Source organism: Melospiza melodia, chromosome 10, assembly GCF_035770615.1.
Source record: "Melospiza melodia melodia isolate bMelMel2 chromosome 10, bMelMel2.pri, whole genome shotgun sequence".
Classification (NCBI taxonomy): Eukaryota; Metazoa; Chordata; class Aves; order Passeriformes; family Passerellidae; genus Melospiza; species Melospiza melodia.
Window position 1 is genome coordinate 27190735 of NC_086203.1, and position 19759 is coordinate 27210493.

General features: G+C 42.2%; 1 long non-coding RNA gene across 1 annotated transcript; it reads right to left on the bottom strand.

Annotated features, from left to right (window-relative positions):
• Positions 1-13951: 13951 nt before the first annotated feature.
• LOC134422336 (uncharacterized) lies at positions 13952-16811 on the bottom strand. Its single transcript, XR_010028789.1, has 3 exons — positions 16734-16811; positions 14998-15079; positions 13952-14065 (listed from the first exon to the last, which is right to left on the bottom strand). It is a non-coding gene; the product is annotated as an uncharacterized LOC134422336 (long non-coding RNA).
• Between the last annotated feature and the right edge of the window lie 2948 nt (positions 16812-19759).

Genomic DNA, 19759 nt, shown 5'->3' on the forward strand with positions numbered 1-19759 from the left:
ACACCAATCTGTGGGGAGGAAGTTTCTGTGAGTCTGATCCAATCCTGACCCAGCTTACACCAACAGTGTGCCATTAACTTGAATAGAGTTTCTTTACCTGGTAGTAGAAATACAACTCATCTTCCACAGCTTCATTTCTCCCAAGGGCAGCACAAGCAAAGGAAAGAAGATATTAAGATTTCTGGTCTTAAGGAAACTAGGAAAACTTTGTTTTCTTTTTCTTTCTTTTCTCCCTCTAGTCTATTTATAAGTGATTTCACTCCTTGCCCCATTGAGGGAAGTTCCATCAGTAGGCTTGCTGTGGATGGGCTGCATTTCCATGGCAGTCACTCAATAAAGTGACAGGGTGATGCACTGAAGAGAGCAGGGAGAAAAAAACCCAAAGCAGTGGGGTTAGTCTGATGAGTTCAAGAGGTTATTTGTGCCGACAAGTTAACACTAAGGTTTAATCCCCAGGGGCTGCATGTAAACCATGGTAAATGAAATCTAAGATGCAAATATGCATAAGAATTTGAAAAGCAACTCAGCATCAACTTTAAAAAGTGAAGGGAAAGATCAAGTAGGAAAAAAAAACTATGTAGGCCATTCACTGAGGATGTGAAGCAGAAAGCTCTGGTGAGCCCTTCACCCAGTGAAGGGTGAGAGTGCAGCACCAAGCTCTGCTTCACCTGCTCCAAAGTGACCAGCACTGGCTGCTGCCTGAGACAGTCTGAGGTTGCACAGACCCTTGTGCAGATTATTTATGTTGCAGAAACAGGTTTGTTGAAGTTTATGTACATAATAATCTTTATTGGACCAACAGATGTGTTTATCTAGGTTCTTCTTCAGGGCTGAAACGGAAGCAGCAAACCTGCACATGTCCAGAAGCAGGTCAAGGTTTTTAAAATATACCAATTGATCTAATAAAAGACATTACTTCTCCCAGCAAACCCTTCCTTGAGAACATTTATGGTAGCTCTTATATTCCTGTAACTGAGGGCTTTAAACCATTTAAAAAACATTACTCTAGATAGCATCACATCTTCTTTATTTGGAAGTTAATTATTATTTTTTATCATCTTTAAAATGTGAGGAAACACAATTGAATGGACTCTTAACCAAGATAAAATAGGATGTCTGGAGGAAAAATTAGTCCTGGACCTTCTCCTTAGCCACAGTCCTATCATATGAAGGAGTAAGCCAAATGTCTCTCCAGAAGGGAGTTTTTCTTTATGCCTCAGGAGTTAATAGCAGAATGAATGTATTCAGGGCCAAATGATGAATTTGAAACTTTGTTCTCAGACTGGTGAAGATGAAGTAGCACAAAAACTGCCTGTACAGAATGGAGTGAAAGTTTAAGGTGTTCCTGATGTATAATTGCACTTCATTCTTAGATGAGAATTATGATGTTAATTTTAGAGGTTTAAAAAAAGAAGGAAATTTTAATTATCATACTTAATGGACACATATTGTTCAGTGATCTGCAGCTTTTCTAGATGCTCTGTCATTTCTGACATCTGAAGACAAAATACACTGTCTCTCTCCCAGAGAGACACAGATACACAGGTAAACACAAAATGAGATACAGGTACCAGGCTGCAATCTCTTTGCATCTATTTATTGATGGAAGAAACAAAGGGAGGGAAAAGATTGGGTTTTTTCAGGATGCTTTGGAATGACTTTTCAAGTTGGTTCTCGAAAAAAATATTTGCAAGCCTATCATTTGTTAAGTGAGTCTGAGCAAGCAGCTTGGCTCTCAAACAGTTACTCCTTATTGTCTGCCTGAATTCATCTTTCTAACCACAGGGCTCTTAAGTAATGCAATTCCCAGAGCTAAATGCACATACTGAGTGTCTGCAGATCCTCATAATGAGTGTTGCTACCATGTGCAATACCATGTAAACACCTTTCTTCCTCCAGTTTCTAGAAAAATAAAAAAGAAGGAGATAAAGTTCCTATTGGTACATTTTAAATGCAAGGAATGTGTCAAAAGTCTCCCGAGAAGTCAGGTTTCCTTTATGCCACAGCAATGAAGAAGCAAAATGTGTTTTCTTTCTTTCACTTTGTCAGAATGCAGCGCTAAAGTCTGGGGGTCAGGACTGGTGTCAAATAAACAACTTTACTGTTTTGAATTTTTTAAAGGTTGAAGCTCCAGATAAAACAACTGCCGTTTGCACACAATATGCCCTGTGATCACATGACATGATTGATGATAAGTCAAAACAAATTTTGTTTATTCAGCTTTAAAGTGAATGTGGTGTTCAGATTTTTCTGCGGTTTTGAGTGTTATTAGACAAACAAGGTGCACATATGGGATGGAGTAAAGGTAGAGGCCTGCTCCACCAACACCGCGTTTCCTTTCGGCGCTGCTGCGTCATCCACGGAGCCACCCAGGCCTGGAGGCGCCTGGCCCCGCGGGGTGACCACAGTGCTCCAAGGCCTTGCCTGTGGGTTTGGCTGCCCTGCTCTCCCAGGAAGGCTGTGCACTGGGGCAGGAGGTCTTCCAGGCATAGGGGACCCACTAGATGCAGGAAACATCAGGGAAAAGGCAAAGTGTTGCTTCTCTTAGGGTGGTGCTCTGGCCGGCGCGGTGGTGTTGGAGCTGTGGTGAGTCACCATGTGAAACGTCCCTTCACCCCACATCCCTTCACCCCACATCCCTTCACCCCACATCCCCTCAGCCCCATGGCCACTCCTCACTCCAAGAACTGTGCTGTCATGTTTCCCACAGACCATTCCTCCTCTCCTCCCAGCCTGGACCCTGCCCAGGCACCATTTTGGAGCTCTCCTTTAAACTGAAGTTCTCTTCCAAGAGCTCTTTTCCCACAGGGCTGCGTTTTGCCACCCTTCCTCATGCTGAGTAGTCTCTTCCTCAGGGTAGGATATAAAATCATGGACTCATGGAAGTGAGCTAATTCAGCTCTTTATTTTCTCCCTTGAGGTGGGAGCCTGACCTTGTGGCGGTCAGTGGGACACCCCCATGTGATGAGACACCCCAAAGAGAGGCACAGTCTCGTTGTCTTTCTCCTTGCTGGAATTTGTATTTGGGTCCTCATTTGTGTGCAAGAAGAGCAGGGAGGAGGCCACAGCACTTTGGATGGGAGGATTTTATTATGGTTTTACTGCTGGGCTAAAATAGCAGGTTGAAAGTATGAAGCGAAAAAACATTGAAGTGCACAGTTATTTCTCCAGTGTCTAAGAAGGCTGTGATATTTGTTTTCTTAAAAAAAAATCAAACTTTCTTATGATTATGCTTGAAAATAGGAGTAAGCCAAACTTATATTTTTCAAAGAGGAAATCCAAGGAGTTATTTTTCCTATAGCAGTAGAGTTCAGCTGAAAGCAACAATTGTTTTCAATTTTTCTTACAGGAAATATCATACCAATTCATTGGGAAAATACAAATGAGGTCATTTTTTCGAGAGACTCAAAGATTCCCTGGAGAAATATCAGTAATTTCCTAACACCACTATCGTTTATCCTTGGCCTTTCCTAAACATATTTTTCAGGAATTCATAGCATAGCCCCTTCCACTGAAACTCTTTATGTTAGAATAAGATATTTGTTACAAATATTACTGCATATACTTGGATTTTGTTTTGAAGTTCTACATACAAAACTTATATATTGGGGTACCAAAAATTACAAGCAACTGAATTTTTAATATTTTTAAATTAAATGTTTTTTTGCAAAAAGAGTTAATGCTACTTAGAGGGGAAAAAAAAAGTTGATGCCTAATTTCATCCCACTTAGTGTATTGTAATTATATGATTACCTATAGAAACTTCAGAGTATGGGTTTGCAAAGATCAAAGTTAGTGAAAAGTCAGCATGTAATTAGTTTCTTGCTTTGGAGCATTAGGTAGAATTACTGCAAAGAGGCAAAACTATCATTTTATAGAGACCCTTAGGAGATTTAGAATGATGGTAGACAAATATATGCATACAATATCAGTTGGTGTGCTAAAATTTAATTTTAGTGAGGAAATGTGGTTGAAGGTGATCACAATACATGGGGATGTTCTTATTTTAATATTGGTGGATGTTATTATTAGAGAATCATATCAAAAGATATGTCACCAGGGAGAAAATATCATTTATAAATCACTAATGAGTAGCAAACAGTGTTTAGCTTGGAGGTACAAGACATCTTTTCACAATGTGCATTTATGATCAAACACAAAAGATCAACTTGGGGAGAAAAAATGAACAGCAGATCTATATTTTATCTTTCAGTTCTTGGCAACATTTTTGATGGTTAAATGGGGTTACACAATGGATGCAATCACAACCTCTCTATAAAGGCAGAAATAGCCCTTCCTACATGCAACAAAGAGCTCACATTTTGGCCCCCAAATGTTGGGGTTTTTTTAAGAAAAATTCTTAATAGATAACGCCCCAGTTTTAAGATGGCGTGCACTCCATATTTCAAGGTATTCAGGTCCCTTGTACCCTTCTATATCACAAGCAGGGACAAAAACTGTTACACTGGGTCCACCTGTGCATATGTGGAAGTTTAGAGGGATTTTGTGAGAATTTCAGTGGGTTTGTAATTGACCCTATTACATGAGAGAAGGTATTTCCTAGACAGAGCCCTCACAAGATCATCCAACACATCAGAACCTCTTTTCCCACCACATGATCTCAATATGATTTTAGCATGGCATTAAAGGACCTTGTGGCTAAACATTTAAGATCTAATAGAATTAACGAGGAGAGAGCTAAAGCAAAAATGTGTAGGTGAGAGATTGTCATGAGACAGTCAAAAAAGAAAAAGACAACAGAGAGGCTGAGATAGGAGTCAGGAGAAATATGCATGGAAAAGGAAGGAAGAATTTGAGAGCAGATATGGAGTAAGAAATACCTTAGTGTTTCAAAGAGCAGAGAAAATAAAGTGATGGCCAGCAGTGGCAGGGCAGCATTTAAAGGTGGCATTTTATCTTTTTGGAAAAACTTACTCATTACATTTCCTTAGGGAAAAAAAAAAAAAGAGGAAAGATAACTTTTGCTGGTTACAAAAATATAATACTGATGAACTAGAGCAAAGAGATGAGCCATTATCCTAAATTAATGTAGACCCAAAGGTCTGAGGGAAGATGGACTTATGTAAATAATTCAGATATTCATTTTGGTGCCTATAACTGTGAACAATTATTTCAGTATTCTTGCTGTATTTGTCCAATATGTATGCACAGTACAATATGAGATTCATCATAAAGTATATAGGACATAAAAAGTTTATTTGTGGATAAAGAAGTGATTTTTACTGTTTTATTTCATGTATATTAATTTGATCTAAATGTCTTGCTCTTTATTCTTTCTCCTTTATTAACTTCTCTTTTCATGCAGGAATAAATTATCGCTTGCTGCACTCATATGATAAAATAAGTAAATAGATATCAAGGGTTCCAAAATTAAATTCCCCTTCAGAGTAGATCAAAAAGTGAAATATTTCACGTTTGCCTTGTCTTGCAAAACAAAACACAAATTTTGCATCTGCCCCTTTTGGGTTTTTTTTTAAATGGCCCTCGACTGGGTCTGGAAAATATCCTTCATGAGCCATTTTCCCAGGCACCCTATTTCTAATGTCTGTAGGACAAAGCAGGACAGGGAGGACACTGAGCCAGCATCCAGCCCCAGCGTGGAACAAAAGGATGCACACCCACCCGCACATGGATCAGGCTGCAGCACCATGAGGTTGCTGTCACAGCCAGCAAGGTTCTTAAACTAAGATTAACCTTGAAGCTCAAATGAGATAAAAACAAATAGAAATTTCTCCACAGGAATAAGAGCTTATTATAAAGGAAAGTATTTCATAACTTGCATAACTTTAATTAAGAAAAAAAGCTGGCAGGATATATTCTATCTCAGCAGCCATATGCTTAAATGTGTGCTCAGTGAGGTGCACAGAATGTGTTCACGTCTCATTATTAACTAAGTAGATCTGTGTGTGCAACTTCCTAGAAGTGCTGACAATATCACTCATGCATTTGCATGATGCTCATCCTTTTGCCCATTATGGAGCATCATGTCTGCACCATACTGAGAGGGCTGAGCTGTGCTGGTGTAAACTGAAGCAGATCCTGTGGCAGACCCAAGCTGTTGCAATGGGGTTTCTGCGACAAAATAATTGATCTGGAAGGGGTAAATGAGTGGCTGAAGTGAAAGTTGAGAGTTCCTTTAGATGAGGAGGCATCTGGGTGGCCTTCTTCCAGTAAATGAAGCAGGCATGAGTTTATGATAACAATCCATTGCTTCCAGAAAAAATCAGGTCACTTTTCCAAAGGGCACTGGGGTTTTGAGAGGCTGAGGACTATCCAGGATTCCAGGTGCCCTTTGGAGCTGCAGCTGGGTCAAATGTTGTGAGCTGAGTCTGCAGGAGATGTTATAGGGTATGCTATTGGTGAGAAGTGTGCTGTGGTTTCTTACTGAGGAAATCTGCCTAGGCTTCCTCAGTGGTATCATCAGCCTCTGGTTGAACACTGAGACTGATAAAGGCATAAGAAAGTTGTATCTATTACTGAAATTACTCTGCATGCCAGGACCATCTTGCTGGAGCCATAGTCCTTGGTCACTGAAGCAATGAGGAAATACCCAATTTTGAGTGAAGTTGTCTGTACGTGCATATTGGCATAGAGTAGAAAGGGAAACTGGTTTAGGATTGACCCAGCTTGGATTAATTGGTCTCTGGAAAAGGGGAAGGACGGAGGAAGCAGAAGTGGCCAAGTGCCTGGTTTCTCTTTGGATATAGATACACTGAACCTGAGTAACCTTGTATGGATCCAGCTGCAGTCAGGCAGAGACCATGGCAGGGCTGGGTGCTGCCATGAGGTCAGGGAGCCTCAGCACCTCCCCAGACACATTCCAGGCTGCTCATGGAAGCATCTGATGAGATTTTTTCCTGTTAGAAATCAATGCAGACATAGGTTTGTTCTTGTCTGCATATAATCTGAAACTGCCCCAGTAAATTGTATGATCCATGCAGGGCTTGTAATGGGGGTTTCTTTGTTGATCCAGGGACCTTGCAAATAGAAAGGTGAATAATTATATGTACTCTGTCAATTACCTCACTTTGGATCAGCTGATAGTCTACATATGAATTCATAATGAATCCAGAATGAATCTTTGGCCTCTTACAGCCTGGACTTCACTAAAAAATTCTGAATTAATAGAAAAATTGAAGAGGGGATCTTGCATGAGTAATATCTGCTAGAAACTGAAAGGTTTGAAGTGGTCCCAAAGTCTTGGGAACTATCACAGTGGTCCCCAGCTCCTATGACACTTGGAGCTCAGATACTCCAGTGAGCAGAAAGCACTGGAAGAATCCTCATTACCACTTGTGTGGCAGAAAACTCAATAGCACAGAGGTCTTGGTTTTGCCCTTCCATTAAGAATTGGTTAAAAATACAACAATTTTTTCTAATAAACATGAAAAAATGAAAGCCGAATGAACACAGTAAACAGGGGACTATAAAACCTTTCTAAGGCAGCCACTGGACATGGATGCTGCATTTCCCCAGCTCTTGGAGCTGGATGACTGCTCCTGTTTAACATTTTCCCTGGAAATTTTCATGAAGATGTTTCTCATTTAAAATTAGATATCCTTTCACCAAATCCTTGTCTGAAGGATCAAGAAGGAAAAATATTTGGAGGCCAATAATGCAGCTAAAATATTCATACATTCCTACTGTAAGAGAAAGTTCCCTAATCACAACAGCTACACAGAGCTGTATGTTGTGTCATTTAGGACTGATTGTGGAATCTGGCATTCAGAGTCTGTCACCAGTTTAGAGAAGTCTGTCTCAATCAGTGTCACTGCTGGCCACAGCAGCCTGTGTAGGTCGCTGTCAATCCAGCTGTCTTTGTTTTAAAATGCTGTTTTGTTTGGGGCTTTCTTGTTTCTGTTTTCTAGGGCAACTACCACATCAGTGTCAGGGTCTGATGCTGCCTCTTGCTCAGACATAAGAGAGATTCACACCGGCTGCTCATCAGTGGTTTAGGATATTTCCTTAGATAAAAGTACCCCTTTCTAAAACTCTTTCTCCAGGCTCCTGCAATGCTCAACAGAAAACATGTCTTTGCCAAGTTATCCCGACTGTGAGGCTGAGCAGAGCAGCTGATGGCATATAAAAACCTCGCTCATCCTGTATTCTCACCTTGCAAGCAGTAAAGTTTGCCTGTTAATTCACAAAGTTTCAGCTGGTTTTGCTCTTTATTGCACTGTGCTGCAGCAGTGGTGACAATGCTTCTGGAGGGAGGTGGGAAGGTGGGGAATGCCACTATCTAAAGCAGTGCTTTAGGAAGGGCTGGGCCTCCTGCTAAAGCTCTTTTGCACATTCTGTTGTTTGTGTCCCCCGCCTTTACAGTGATGCACTGTGTCCCTGAACAGTGGCTGTAGCGTTGGTCATCTGCTGAATGAGAGTTATCTCCAGAGCAAGGGGAGAGCAGGTTATTAGTGAAGCCACACTGGTGATTTCACATTGGAATCACTGCACAGAGCCTTGGATAAGTACTACAGCACAACAGGGTGTAGCTGGCAACTTAAATTTGATGTTGTGTGTATTTTTCTTCCCCAACCTGGCACCTTTCCCTCCAATTTAGCTGCAGAACAGTTCATGTGAGGTTGTCTTTGGCTGCGTGTTGAGCCTGGGGTGCAGAGAATTGCAGGCACTTTCATGCTTATATTTCCTCTGTTGAGTTTGGTCGTGCTGTGATAGCATTTGGTGGAGGTGTGAGTAAGCAGCAGCCCACAGGTCACAAAAAACCCTATATTTACTGTCAAAAGCAGAACTGGGGACACACTCTGCTTAAAAATAGGACAAAAACTTCATTACTGTCATTTACATGAGACATGTTTCTGACCTCCAAGTCGTGCCATACAGGGGAGGTGGCTCATCCCCATCTGAGTCTCATACCTCACATTGTTATTTCCATGCTGCCATTTTGGGCAGAGGAACAAATTCAGACAAAATAAAAATTGACCTCTGGCCGTTGCTCTGACCCAGCCCAAGGCAGTGCTTTCCTGCACTCTGGAAGGCTCTCTCAGCTTTATTTCCATGCTCCTTGGTGCCTCCTGGCCCATCAGGGATGGGAACACCAGTGCCCCAGCACTGTGAGAAAGCTGCTCTTGACCTGAACCTGACCAGAAACAGGAAGTAATAGAAATCTCACACAAAAAAATATCTTTTCTCCTGAGATCTTCAGCCAGAGGGTCAATTTCTGAACTCTCTCTTTCCCTGGTGTAACCACTGACTTTGTTTACACCAGTGTAATGGAGCACAGCCTTAATTATGGAGGTTCCCCTACAGCTTTGCACAAGAGTTGAGCTTGAGTGTGTGTCCAAACCAAATCTACAGAGTTTTTGAGCTTCTCCCATCCCTAATTATTTGTGGGTTTTGGATATATACCAAGAAATTAGTTCACATCCATCTACAATTTTCTCTTTGTTTGATTGGCTTGAGGGCTGGAATTAAGAAAGAGAATTACCTAGAATAATGCCATCTGTATTCCACATAAAGAGACTCCAACCAGAAGCAACAATGCAATGTTTTTTAAATTGTATGATATGATAATACATAATGACACGCTGCACAAACTGACACATGGTTTCCACGAATACCAGTGAGGTTTCTCTTCAAGGAAAAAGTAATGAAATGGAGCAGATCTCAATCCAGCCACAGCAGTACCAACCTGAGCATCCACCAGGGACATAATCAGAAATCACATACTCACTGCTGAGGAGCTATAATTAAACTAGATTTAATTTTAATGGAAATTCTTCCAGAAAAAAAAAAAAAACATACCCATGTTCCCCACCCCCTCCCCTCTAATGTTGTTCCACTGTTCCAGGCTTTATGGAAATAGTTACAGGATTCGTGTGTTTTGCAACCCCAAATGTTTTCAAAACAAATAGAACATCTTAAAAAATGAAATTAATAAATCTTTTACATTCATGCTCAAAAGTCAGTCATGCTGAGGTTGTGTGGGTTCATCAGCATCAGATGCTTCCTGCCGGCTGGTGCCTCCACCCAACACATGTTTTAAATAATAATCAAGTTCAGCCTTTGCAATTATATTTTTGACTTAATGCTGTTGTATGGTAATGGCTCTTTTATCCTACTTTTATCTCTCAACTTTATGTCAGGCAGTACTACTCCTATCTAGGGATGTGAAAACCTGATAACTTTAAGAGGATTTATACTGACAAAATGTGCTTTATTAGTTTGGATTTGTTTTATTAGTACCCTGCAGTTTGATTAGGACTAGGAAGCAGTCAGGATATTGTTTGCCCAAGCAGAGAGAAAATAACCCCAAGCAGAAAGTTAAATATATATCCCTTTATTGGGCTGGTGCTCTCACAAGCACACCAGCTCTTCCTGTGCCTCAGCCCCTCTATTTACAAAGGGCACAGGCCTCTTGGAGATGTAAAACAGAAACCCAGAGCAGATTCTGCAGTGCAAACACAAGCAGCTCAGCTAAACCCTCCTCGTAGGGATCACCCAGACCTCTGAGACCCTTTCTGCAGCCTGGTCATATCACTCCAGTGCTGCCTGAAGGAGCAGCTGTGCCCAGTGTGGGGCTGCCCCTGGGATAATGTCCCTCCGGGGCCATTTCCCCAAATTCCCTACCTCTTTCACATTTTCCTCCATGGCCACACTTGGGCACACTGTGGTCAGGTCCCAGCCCAGCTGGGGAAGGGAGGGCACAGGCTGTGTGGTGATTTCCTCACCTTCCTCCTGGGACGGGCTTGGAGACCTCTCCCGGGGAAATCTGGGCAAACCCACCTGGCAGCAGCACCCTGTGAAGTGTCTTTGTGTAGAAGTGATGAAGTGTTGCTCAGGAATATCTGCTTACCTCCTCCTTGGGATAAATCAGCTCAGGCTGAGAGAAGTGCTGTTATGTGTGGCAGTCAAACCAACCAGGCTGAAACCAGGCAGGGTCTCGTGCCATTGCAGCCATGGGATGGTCCCTCTGCCCTGGGGGCTCTGGGATGCCCACCAGAGAGGGTGCTTTGGTGGGGAGAGGGGTCAGGCATGTTCCTGACAACTCTGGCAGTGAGGCTGGCATCTGTGAGACTAAGAAATGTGGCTGAATATATTCCTACATTTGATAGGTGCATGGAAAACCCATTTTTTAATTTTTTGGCAGAAAGGAATTGGAATGCGACTGGGCAAGCTACAGACCCATGCTCGCCCTGCCAACTTTTGTAATAATAGGAAGCTAGTTACAGTAAACAGTGGTAAATAAAACACTCATGAAATCCAGCAGGGAATAAATGAGTTGTTCTTATATAGGAAAACAAAAAAGGAGACAGCGCTTTATTTTTTAATACTGTTGTACTCCACCCACACTGTCTCCAGTATATCCCATAACAGTGTTGGCTTTTGAGAAAAATGCATATAATGACTGGACTCAGCCTTCTTGCACAGAAGCATGACTAGATAATAAAACAAAGATGCTGGCTTACCAAAAAATTCGCATTCAACTCTTTGTGACACATTCATTCACCACTCACTTTCTCCATTTTTACACGTAGAAGGAGTTTGGTGACTGGATTTTTTCTGGATTTGTGAGAATGAAACCAGAATGAGCACAATGCTATTTCTATCTGTGCCCAATATATATAGTACATTACTTACAAAATATTTATCTGTGTTTCTTCCCACCCACTACTTTGTTATATTCATCATGGGAGGATGAATTCATCACATGGGAGGAGAGGTAGAAGACAGAGCAGATATATGAAGATTGGAAAGGATGTTTATCTGAGGGAGATTTGTTGTAAGTTATGAAACAGACTTTTAAAAAAACCTACTTTCCGATATTTTTCTGGAAGTAAACAAGTTTAGTTATGATAATAGATTATTACAGTGCCTATAAAGGACCTGTTGCCTTTTCTAGTATGAGCTATTTTTAAACTTAGAAAGATTTTAGACTCACTTACTCAAGTGTAAGCCTGCGACTCTTTCTCATATCCCCAATGGACAGGGAGAATAGTTTATTCCCTGCTCCTCAGAAACAGCATTTTACATGTTTGATGTCTCCTGTTACTCCCTGACCAGTCCCAGTTCTCTCCTGCCCCTCATCTCCCAACCCTATTTCTGGTCTCTACTGGATTGTTTCCAATCAGTCCTCACTCATTTGAGCACTGTGCTGAAGACAGGGTGATGATGCTGAGCATGACTGCTCCTTTTCCAAGGCAGGGTGAATTCTGCCACAGTTGCCTCATGACCCCTGCCCATAAATCAGAAGAAATCAGAGTAAGCAGAATCTGGGCACCACGAATACACAATCCTGCTCTAGGCAGGGCCAGTGGCCAGATGCATGGTGAGACCATATCTGGGGACATGGAGCAGGTTTGAGTTCAGCAGGTCAGCCTTTTCTTGAGGCTGGACTTTTGTCTGAGCACTAAAATGGCAGTGTCAAAACAACTCAAAGCTGCATTGCAACGGCATTGCAACTTCTACTGCGTTGCAAGTAGAAGTCTCTTCTGCTTCTCCTTCTAATTCAGCCTCGCTGTTACAGCCGGGGTCTGATCTGAAAACATGTCCTTCCTGTGAGGTTCAGACCACAAAACTGACTGCTTGCCACATTCCCCTGTTGTTTTTTTCCTTGGGTCTCTGTATGAATCTAGTTTATCACATCCAGCCCTGTGTTAAATATGCTCAGTGTTTGAGCAATCTATGAAGTCACAAGCTTCCCATGGAGAGTTTTTCTTCGCTTCATCTGGAGCCCAACAACTCCTACAAGTGTACACAGCATGGTCCCCAAAAGGTCCTTCCTTGTCACCTCTGGAAAATTTTGCTGCTTCTTGGTGGAGCTCTTCCACACAGAAACATGTGGTGTCGGTGGGGAGGGCAGGTCACACTGCTGACCCCCAGGCTCCCAGTGTGCTTCTGTAGGTCAGGCAGCGGAAATACTGCTGGAAATAGTGCTCTCCTGGGCTCTTCCCAAAAAACAGGGGAGAAGTGTGGGAGATGGGGAGATGACACTGCTGTGGGGAGTAGGAGCACTGCAGACAATACAGTCTGAACTGAATACTGGGAGAGGGGGCGAAATATTTGCTTGGAATTAAGGGAAAAACTCTTTGGGTCTGGGTTTTCATCCAGGTCATGTAGATAGTGGATCAAAAGGAGCAGTCAGGACAGTCTGTGCCTCATCATCCACTTGGAGCAGGAGCAGAGCAAGGGAGACGAGGGTGGCTGAGCCCTGCCAGAAAGGTCCATGTGTCCCATCTTAGCTGTCCACGAGTTCTATCCCATCACAGCAGTGTTTCCCAGCACTCTGGTGTGCTCTGGGCGTATTCCCTTTCCTCAGCTCCCATCAGGACCATTCACTGACCCCACAGGTAACTGATCTCCCATTGTATGAGGCACAGGAGACAGAATAATAAATAAATAAATAATAAATAATTCAGAAATAATCTTTTCTCACATAAAAACCCATGTTCCTGGGGAAAAGTACACAAAGTTAAGGCCAGGAATAATCTGTTCAATTCCAGCAAAAGCTCCAATTCCCCTCTTCTTTTGTGTAAGTCACAGACTCCCTTTTCTCCTCCCATAACAATCTCATGCATAATAAAAACAGGGCTTCCTCTGAAAATCTTTTGTTTTCCAAAAATATGAAGAGTTCCAGGGAGAGTCTCCAAGATCAATTTGCTATCTGATTCCAAACAGAGCTGAACAAAATCTCTGGTTTTCTCCACTGCCAAATATTTGTGGTGACATGCAGGATCTGCCCCTAATGTCAGCAGGAATATCAACAAAACATTTCCAGCATGTTTTCACAAATTTGCCATCAGTTCCCAGGCCATTTGGTGAAACTCTACAGACGTCATGGGTTGACTTTGTTAAAACCATCCATGCAGTTTTAAGGAAAATAGCATCTGATGACTTCCCACCACCTTTCTTGTCTTTTTACAGACTCTTAAAATACTATGTGATTCCTTCAAAATGTTCAAATAATCACTCCTGCTTTGATTATAAACAAAGAAGACTTTAATTTGTCTCTTCAGCCAAATTCAGGAAAATCAGATCCCACTGCTCAGTTGGAGAGGGAAAGACAAACAAATGTAATGAAGCCAGGCAGCTGAAAAAAAAAAAAAAAAGCAGCACTGATTAATGGAGAAAAACAACTCACATTGTATTTTTTGTTTTCAACCCCACTCATCCTTCTCCCAACAGCCTAAACACGAGGCGAAAAGTGAAAGTGCAACTACTGCTCTCCTGTGCTCCTTCCCTGCCAGGGCACCTGCCTGGGGTGGTGGAGCCACGCTTGGAGCCTCTCCCCTGGGTTGTGGGTGCCCCTCCAGCCTGGGTGGTGCCACTGCCTCCAATCCATGTGCTTTCCAAGCAACAGCAGCTGCTGCTGCTGCATTTCAGGTGATGCTCGGACCAGCTGATGCCCCTCACCCCCTCCTGCTTTTGGGAAAATGCACTCTGCACCTCCTTCCTAAATATGGAGTGGTAGGAGGTGATGTTGGTGGAAACTGGGTGCTGAATTAATCAGCAGCTCCCAGTCTTAGGAGAGACTGAGCAGGGACACCAACCCTCCCTCCCCAGCTCCATGTCTGGTCCCAGTCTGTGTGACTTGCCCACGATGTGCTCAGCAGCTTTCCCAAAGGTGCTCTCTGGAAATCATAGAATCCTAGAGTGGTTTAGGTTGGAAATGACCTCAAGGATCATCTTATTCAAACCCTGCCATGGGTAGGGATGCCACTCTAGATCAGATTGTTCAGTACCCCATCCAACCTGGCCCTGAACACTTCAGGGATGAAGGAACCACTGCGTCACTGGGCAACAGAAAAGCTGTCGTGGTTTCAGGAATGTTTTCACGGTGGGATTTTACCATCTCAAGGTCTCTTTCTATAGAGACTCCCCCTATTTGTAACTAATTTTTAGTGATTTTTCTGCCACAAGTGGTCCAGCCTCTTACAGACCTGAGCCCAAGAGACTTCAGCTTAAGGGACAGCACATGGTAGGAAGTTTACAGATCCCCTAATGATTTCAAATATCACTTACATCACTCTAGAAGACACCAGGTCCATAAGAGATAATGTAAACCTCTTCCTTGCTGCAGTTTCTCTTGAGCTACATCTAAATGCTGCAGACACATTACTGTGACTTGAATGCATATAATAGGTATTTGTGCATGCAAATGGCCGGTTATATGTGAGCAAGTAATTACCTGATTTGCATGCCCAGACATGGTAATTCAAATGTAAATTAGCTGTGCAGTTGCAGATATATTTTGCATGTATAGTTGCCTATTTATAAAAATATGTATATTTTTGTCTAGCCAAAAGGGCCTTTTACCCCTGCTCCAAATGAGACATAAGTGGGCACATTAAGTGGCACATGCTCACATCTGCCCAGGGGTGAATGTCATCAGTCTGAATATATTTGTGAGAGCTGCTCTGCCCAAACTGGATCCCAACTTTATTTATAGAAAACAGCAACAAAGGGTTTCTGTCTGACGCCCACCAAAATCAATGCAAGTCTTTCTGATGACTTCAATGGGCTTTGAATCAGGCCCAGATGCAGCAGATATTTCTTAAATTATTTTTAATGGAGGAAGTGTCGTGCACAAATATGTGAATAGATTAGCAGGGAGATCTGCAGGTCTCTGTAAAGAGGTGCTGATTATACAGCTGCATGTTCAAAGTTCCCTTATCAAAACCTGTGAACTGATTTTGATGATGCAGAAATCAATAAAATATTTACTTAGAGGAACGTTTTGCACCTGCATTTGCAAACTTCAAAACCAAAGTAACACATGAACTGCGATTATATTTTCTGAAGTTAGTAATGATGTGTTTTTCTCCACGACACTATTGGTATATGCAAATAAGTACTTTTTTTTCTTTTTGATACAATTTCATTATTTGCATTGCTACTAGTGGTTCACCAATAAAGGCGAACATCACATTAGGATTCATGACAGTTTTCACATTGTATTATCAATATGTGGAAATAATTGTCTGCTCCGGGATTAAATTACATTATTGTGTATCTTTTTCATGCCTAATAAATAATGATGGATGGCTTTTATTTTCATCACCACCTGCAACCATTTAGTCACCCCTTGATTGTTGAAGATAAAATAATAAAAAGCAAGTGTTATGTTGCAAGCAAAAGAATGCAGTCAAAACAGTTGCATGCCTTGTGTCTCTGTCTACCTTTTTCCAGTCCCTAAAGAGTAATAGTTGGTGTTCTGGGAAGGCTGGCAACCTGCAAACTGGCAAACAGTTCTCATAAATTGGGCAAGGGGGAAAAAACGTGGAAAACCTTTTTTTTTCTCGTAAAACAATAATTATTTCTTAGCGCATGATTGTTAATCTGAAAAGTAGGTTTTTGTTCTGCTGTGCAAATCAGTTACATGCAATTAGAATGCAAAGCATAGGCACATTCTTGGTGTTTAGCCCTTTTAAATAGAAATGAAAACAGCCTGCAAATTGTTCCAAAGTTGAAAATGCATTCTAGGTAATTTAGAAATTCAAAGAAATAAAGCCATGCGTAATAAAAAGCCCACTCCAGCTCATTGCATTTTCTTTAAAATTGCCAATTGTGAAGATTTATAATAAAAATAGACGTTGCATATTTTGAAAAACTGTGAGGCTCTTTGCCAGTGTTGACATATTTATACACAGGCACACAGATCCACATGTGCACGCACAGAGTCCCAGTTCATGTCACTTTTTACACGATCATCTTTTCTACTAGGTCAAGTGTAATCTTGAAATTGTTCAAACTCCTACCTGCACATTGTGATCCAGAAACTCTTTAAAGCTGAAAACAAATGGAGTTGACATCTTTAGTTAAAGCTTACATTAGCTATTGTCACAAGTCTTTAATCACACTCACCCTCTTTAGATATCTGGTATTGTTAGCTCAGGCCGCCCTGCGTGGAGTGCCATAGGAGCCTTTTAAAAATAGCACAGCAATATTTAGAATGGAAAGTTATTGCTGGATAATTTCATTAACTGCCAGTGTATCAAACTGAGCTCAAGACAAAGTTGTCCTCTTTTTTTTTTTTTTAACAAAATATTCAGTTCTGAGTCAAAGGTTTATTCACTGTGCGCAGTTTCACATGCTTGGCTCTATTATCTTTAAATCACAAGATGACAATCTTCTCAGGCATACCAGAGAGTCAACCAAAATCCAACAGTAATAGATAATCCTATCAAATGTCAAGATACTGAGGAGAAGCGGTTTGAAAAATAGGCCAACAGTCCATTACTTGATTTACCTTGAGAGGATGTTAACATTTCTGTAGCCTGCCTTCAACAGGGTGCACTTACTCTGCATTGCTAAATTGTTTAAAAGCATGTTTCAAGCATTTAGAACTATTTCTGTTGTTTGTATTTAAATATATACTTTGAATTTTCCATCATTTAGCAGCAATGCTGCCTAAGTGGGGAGGTCCCAGCTGGCTGGAAGTGAGCAAATGAGACACCCCTTTAAATGAAGGGTCAGAAGGAGTCAGGCCTGTTTAATATCTTTATTGATGATGTGGATGAGGGGATTGAGGGCACCCTCAGTCAGTTTGCAGATGACACCATGTTGGGTGGGGGTATTGATCTGCTGGGGGCAGGAAGGGTCTGCAGAGGGATCTGGACAGGCTGAATCAATCGGCCAAGGCTAATTGTAGGAGGTTGAACCAGGCTTCACAGTGCTGGGTGAAGGGCTGGACTTGATGATCTAAAAGGTCTTTTCCAACCTAAACTATTCTGTGATTCTATATGAGTAGAAAGTGCTGTTTAAAATAAATGCTTTTCTTTCAGGGACAAAAAACAACTGCTGGTTGATGTAGCCCTCCTCCTCAAACACAAAATACCAACAAAATAATCCATTTACTAGCCCAAATTTATGAATGAGATTATAAATTAATTTTACTAATGGGTTAATGGGTGAAGAGTGGAATTTCTTGGGGTGTCCCCTCTCTTGACCTATGGAAATGCCTCAACCACAGAAAATTATCCTCAGAAATCATAAACAGGGACTCAAAGGGCCGTCCTGAGAGCTGATGTGCTCGGACTGCTCATGTGGCACCATTCCACACACCTTGAACATATCTGCCCTTGCCCACAGCACAATAGTAAAGCTCCTCTGTAGAGATGCTGTGCGAAAAGTCCCTCAAAAACAATGGCTGTGTAAAACAGAAGAAATTGGGGAAATTCCCCAAAATTTGAATTGGCAAAAAAGAGGTTATCCTGGAAAAACGTCCCATCTGGACTGTTGGTGCACTGGAAGTTAAACAGAGGATCCTCTGCTGACACCTTTCCTTACCCATTTTGCTCAGCTGTAGCGCCACCAACGCCGCCTACAGAAAGCAAAGGAAAGGGAGAAATTCAGGTCAAAAATACACCTTCCATGATAAAATTCCCATTGGCTACAGCCATTACAATGCAGAACATTATTCTTTTGACATATTTGCAGTCCTTTTACAGTCAGTCAGTATAAAGCAGCCACATTTTTCCTGCCTGGCACTTTTGGTTAAAAACCATGCCTTGCACACACATACACACGGAGCAAAGGGCTGACTGCAGCTGAGGCTTTTCCTTCTCATGCCAGACAGATGCTCCCTGGGAAAGGATAAAATCCTGCACCCCCAGAGTGGGAGTTGCAGGGCTGACATCAGTGCCAGGATGCAGGCAGCTGCATGACTGCGCTTCTCAGAATTTTACTGCCCTCTCCAAAATAATCGTTCAATTCCAAGTGATAAATAAACACTCTCCAAGTTCTGCCTGCAGCTGGAGGCAATCACTATCTTTCTCATCTCTGTGCTCCATCCATGGCTCCATCAATAGAGAGGTAATTTTCAGACTCAGTTCATTAACACCGAGCTGTTGATGGAGCTGTAAACACTCCACCCCGCTGTCGTTTCAAGCCTGTTACCAACTATTCTTTTTTGTTTAGCTGACCTGCCGTGGCATTTAAGATGAAAAATATTTGGTTTAAATTCACAGCAGTTGCTCTGGTCTCTGAAGAGGGCTGACGCTGGTTCTGACATCCAAAAGCACCGCAGAGCCAAAAGGGAAGCAAATTTTTTGGCCAGAGTTCTGCAGAGAGGGTGAGATATGTGGCAGCTTGGGACACCATGAGACAAAGGCAATGCCATGTTTGGCTTCAAATGAGGGTTGCTACTTGTAAAACATACACACACACCATGTAAACAGACATCAAGATTAGGAAATTACAAGAAGGCAGAAGGAAAATGGGTTTAGCCAGCAGATGTCCCAGTGAGGAGAGGGGACACTGTCCCATCTACACACAGCAGATACAAAATCCTACCACTCAGGCAGGTTTGGGAGTGCTTGATACCTTGATGGATGGTTTGGACCATGGTGTAACTGGTGCAAGAAGTAAGAAATGAGCTTATAGCATGGCCCAGCCTGACTTTTTGCACTGCTGAAGGACGTTGTTGATGGGCAAAGACACCCTGGGGCATTTCCTTCTGTCCCACAGTTCATCAGGGCATTTTGACCCTGGTGCCAGTGTGTGTCAGGCCATGATTTGCAGACTGGCAGTTCACAAGCTCAGCAAGAGCAAAGTGGGGAGACAGACAGCACCCATCCACAATGAGCCAAATTAGTCCCCAGGGATAGATTATTTCAGTAAATAGAATGACCAGGCTGCACATGAAATTATATCTCTGCTCTCAGCAGTGCTGTCAGTTCCTTCACCCCAAGGTTGGCAGAGTCACCCATGCCAGAGGCAGGGGAATGATTGCAGAGAGCAATGGTTCCAGAACTGCAGTCCCCATGTTTTTGAAGGCTCTGTC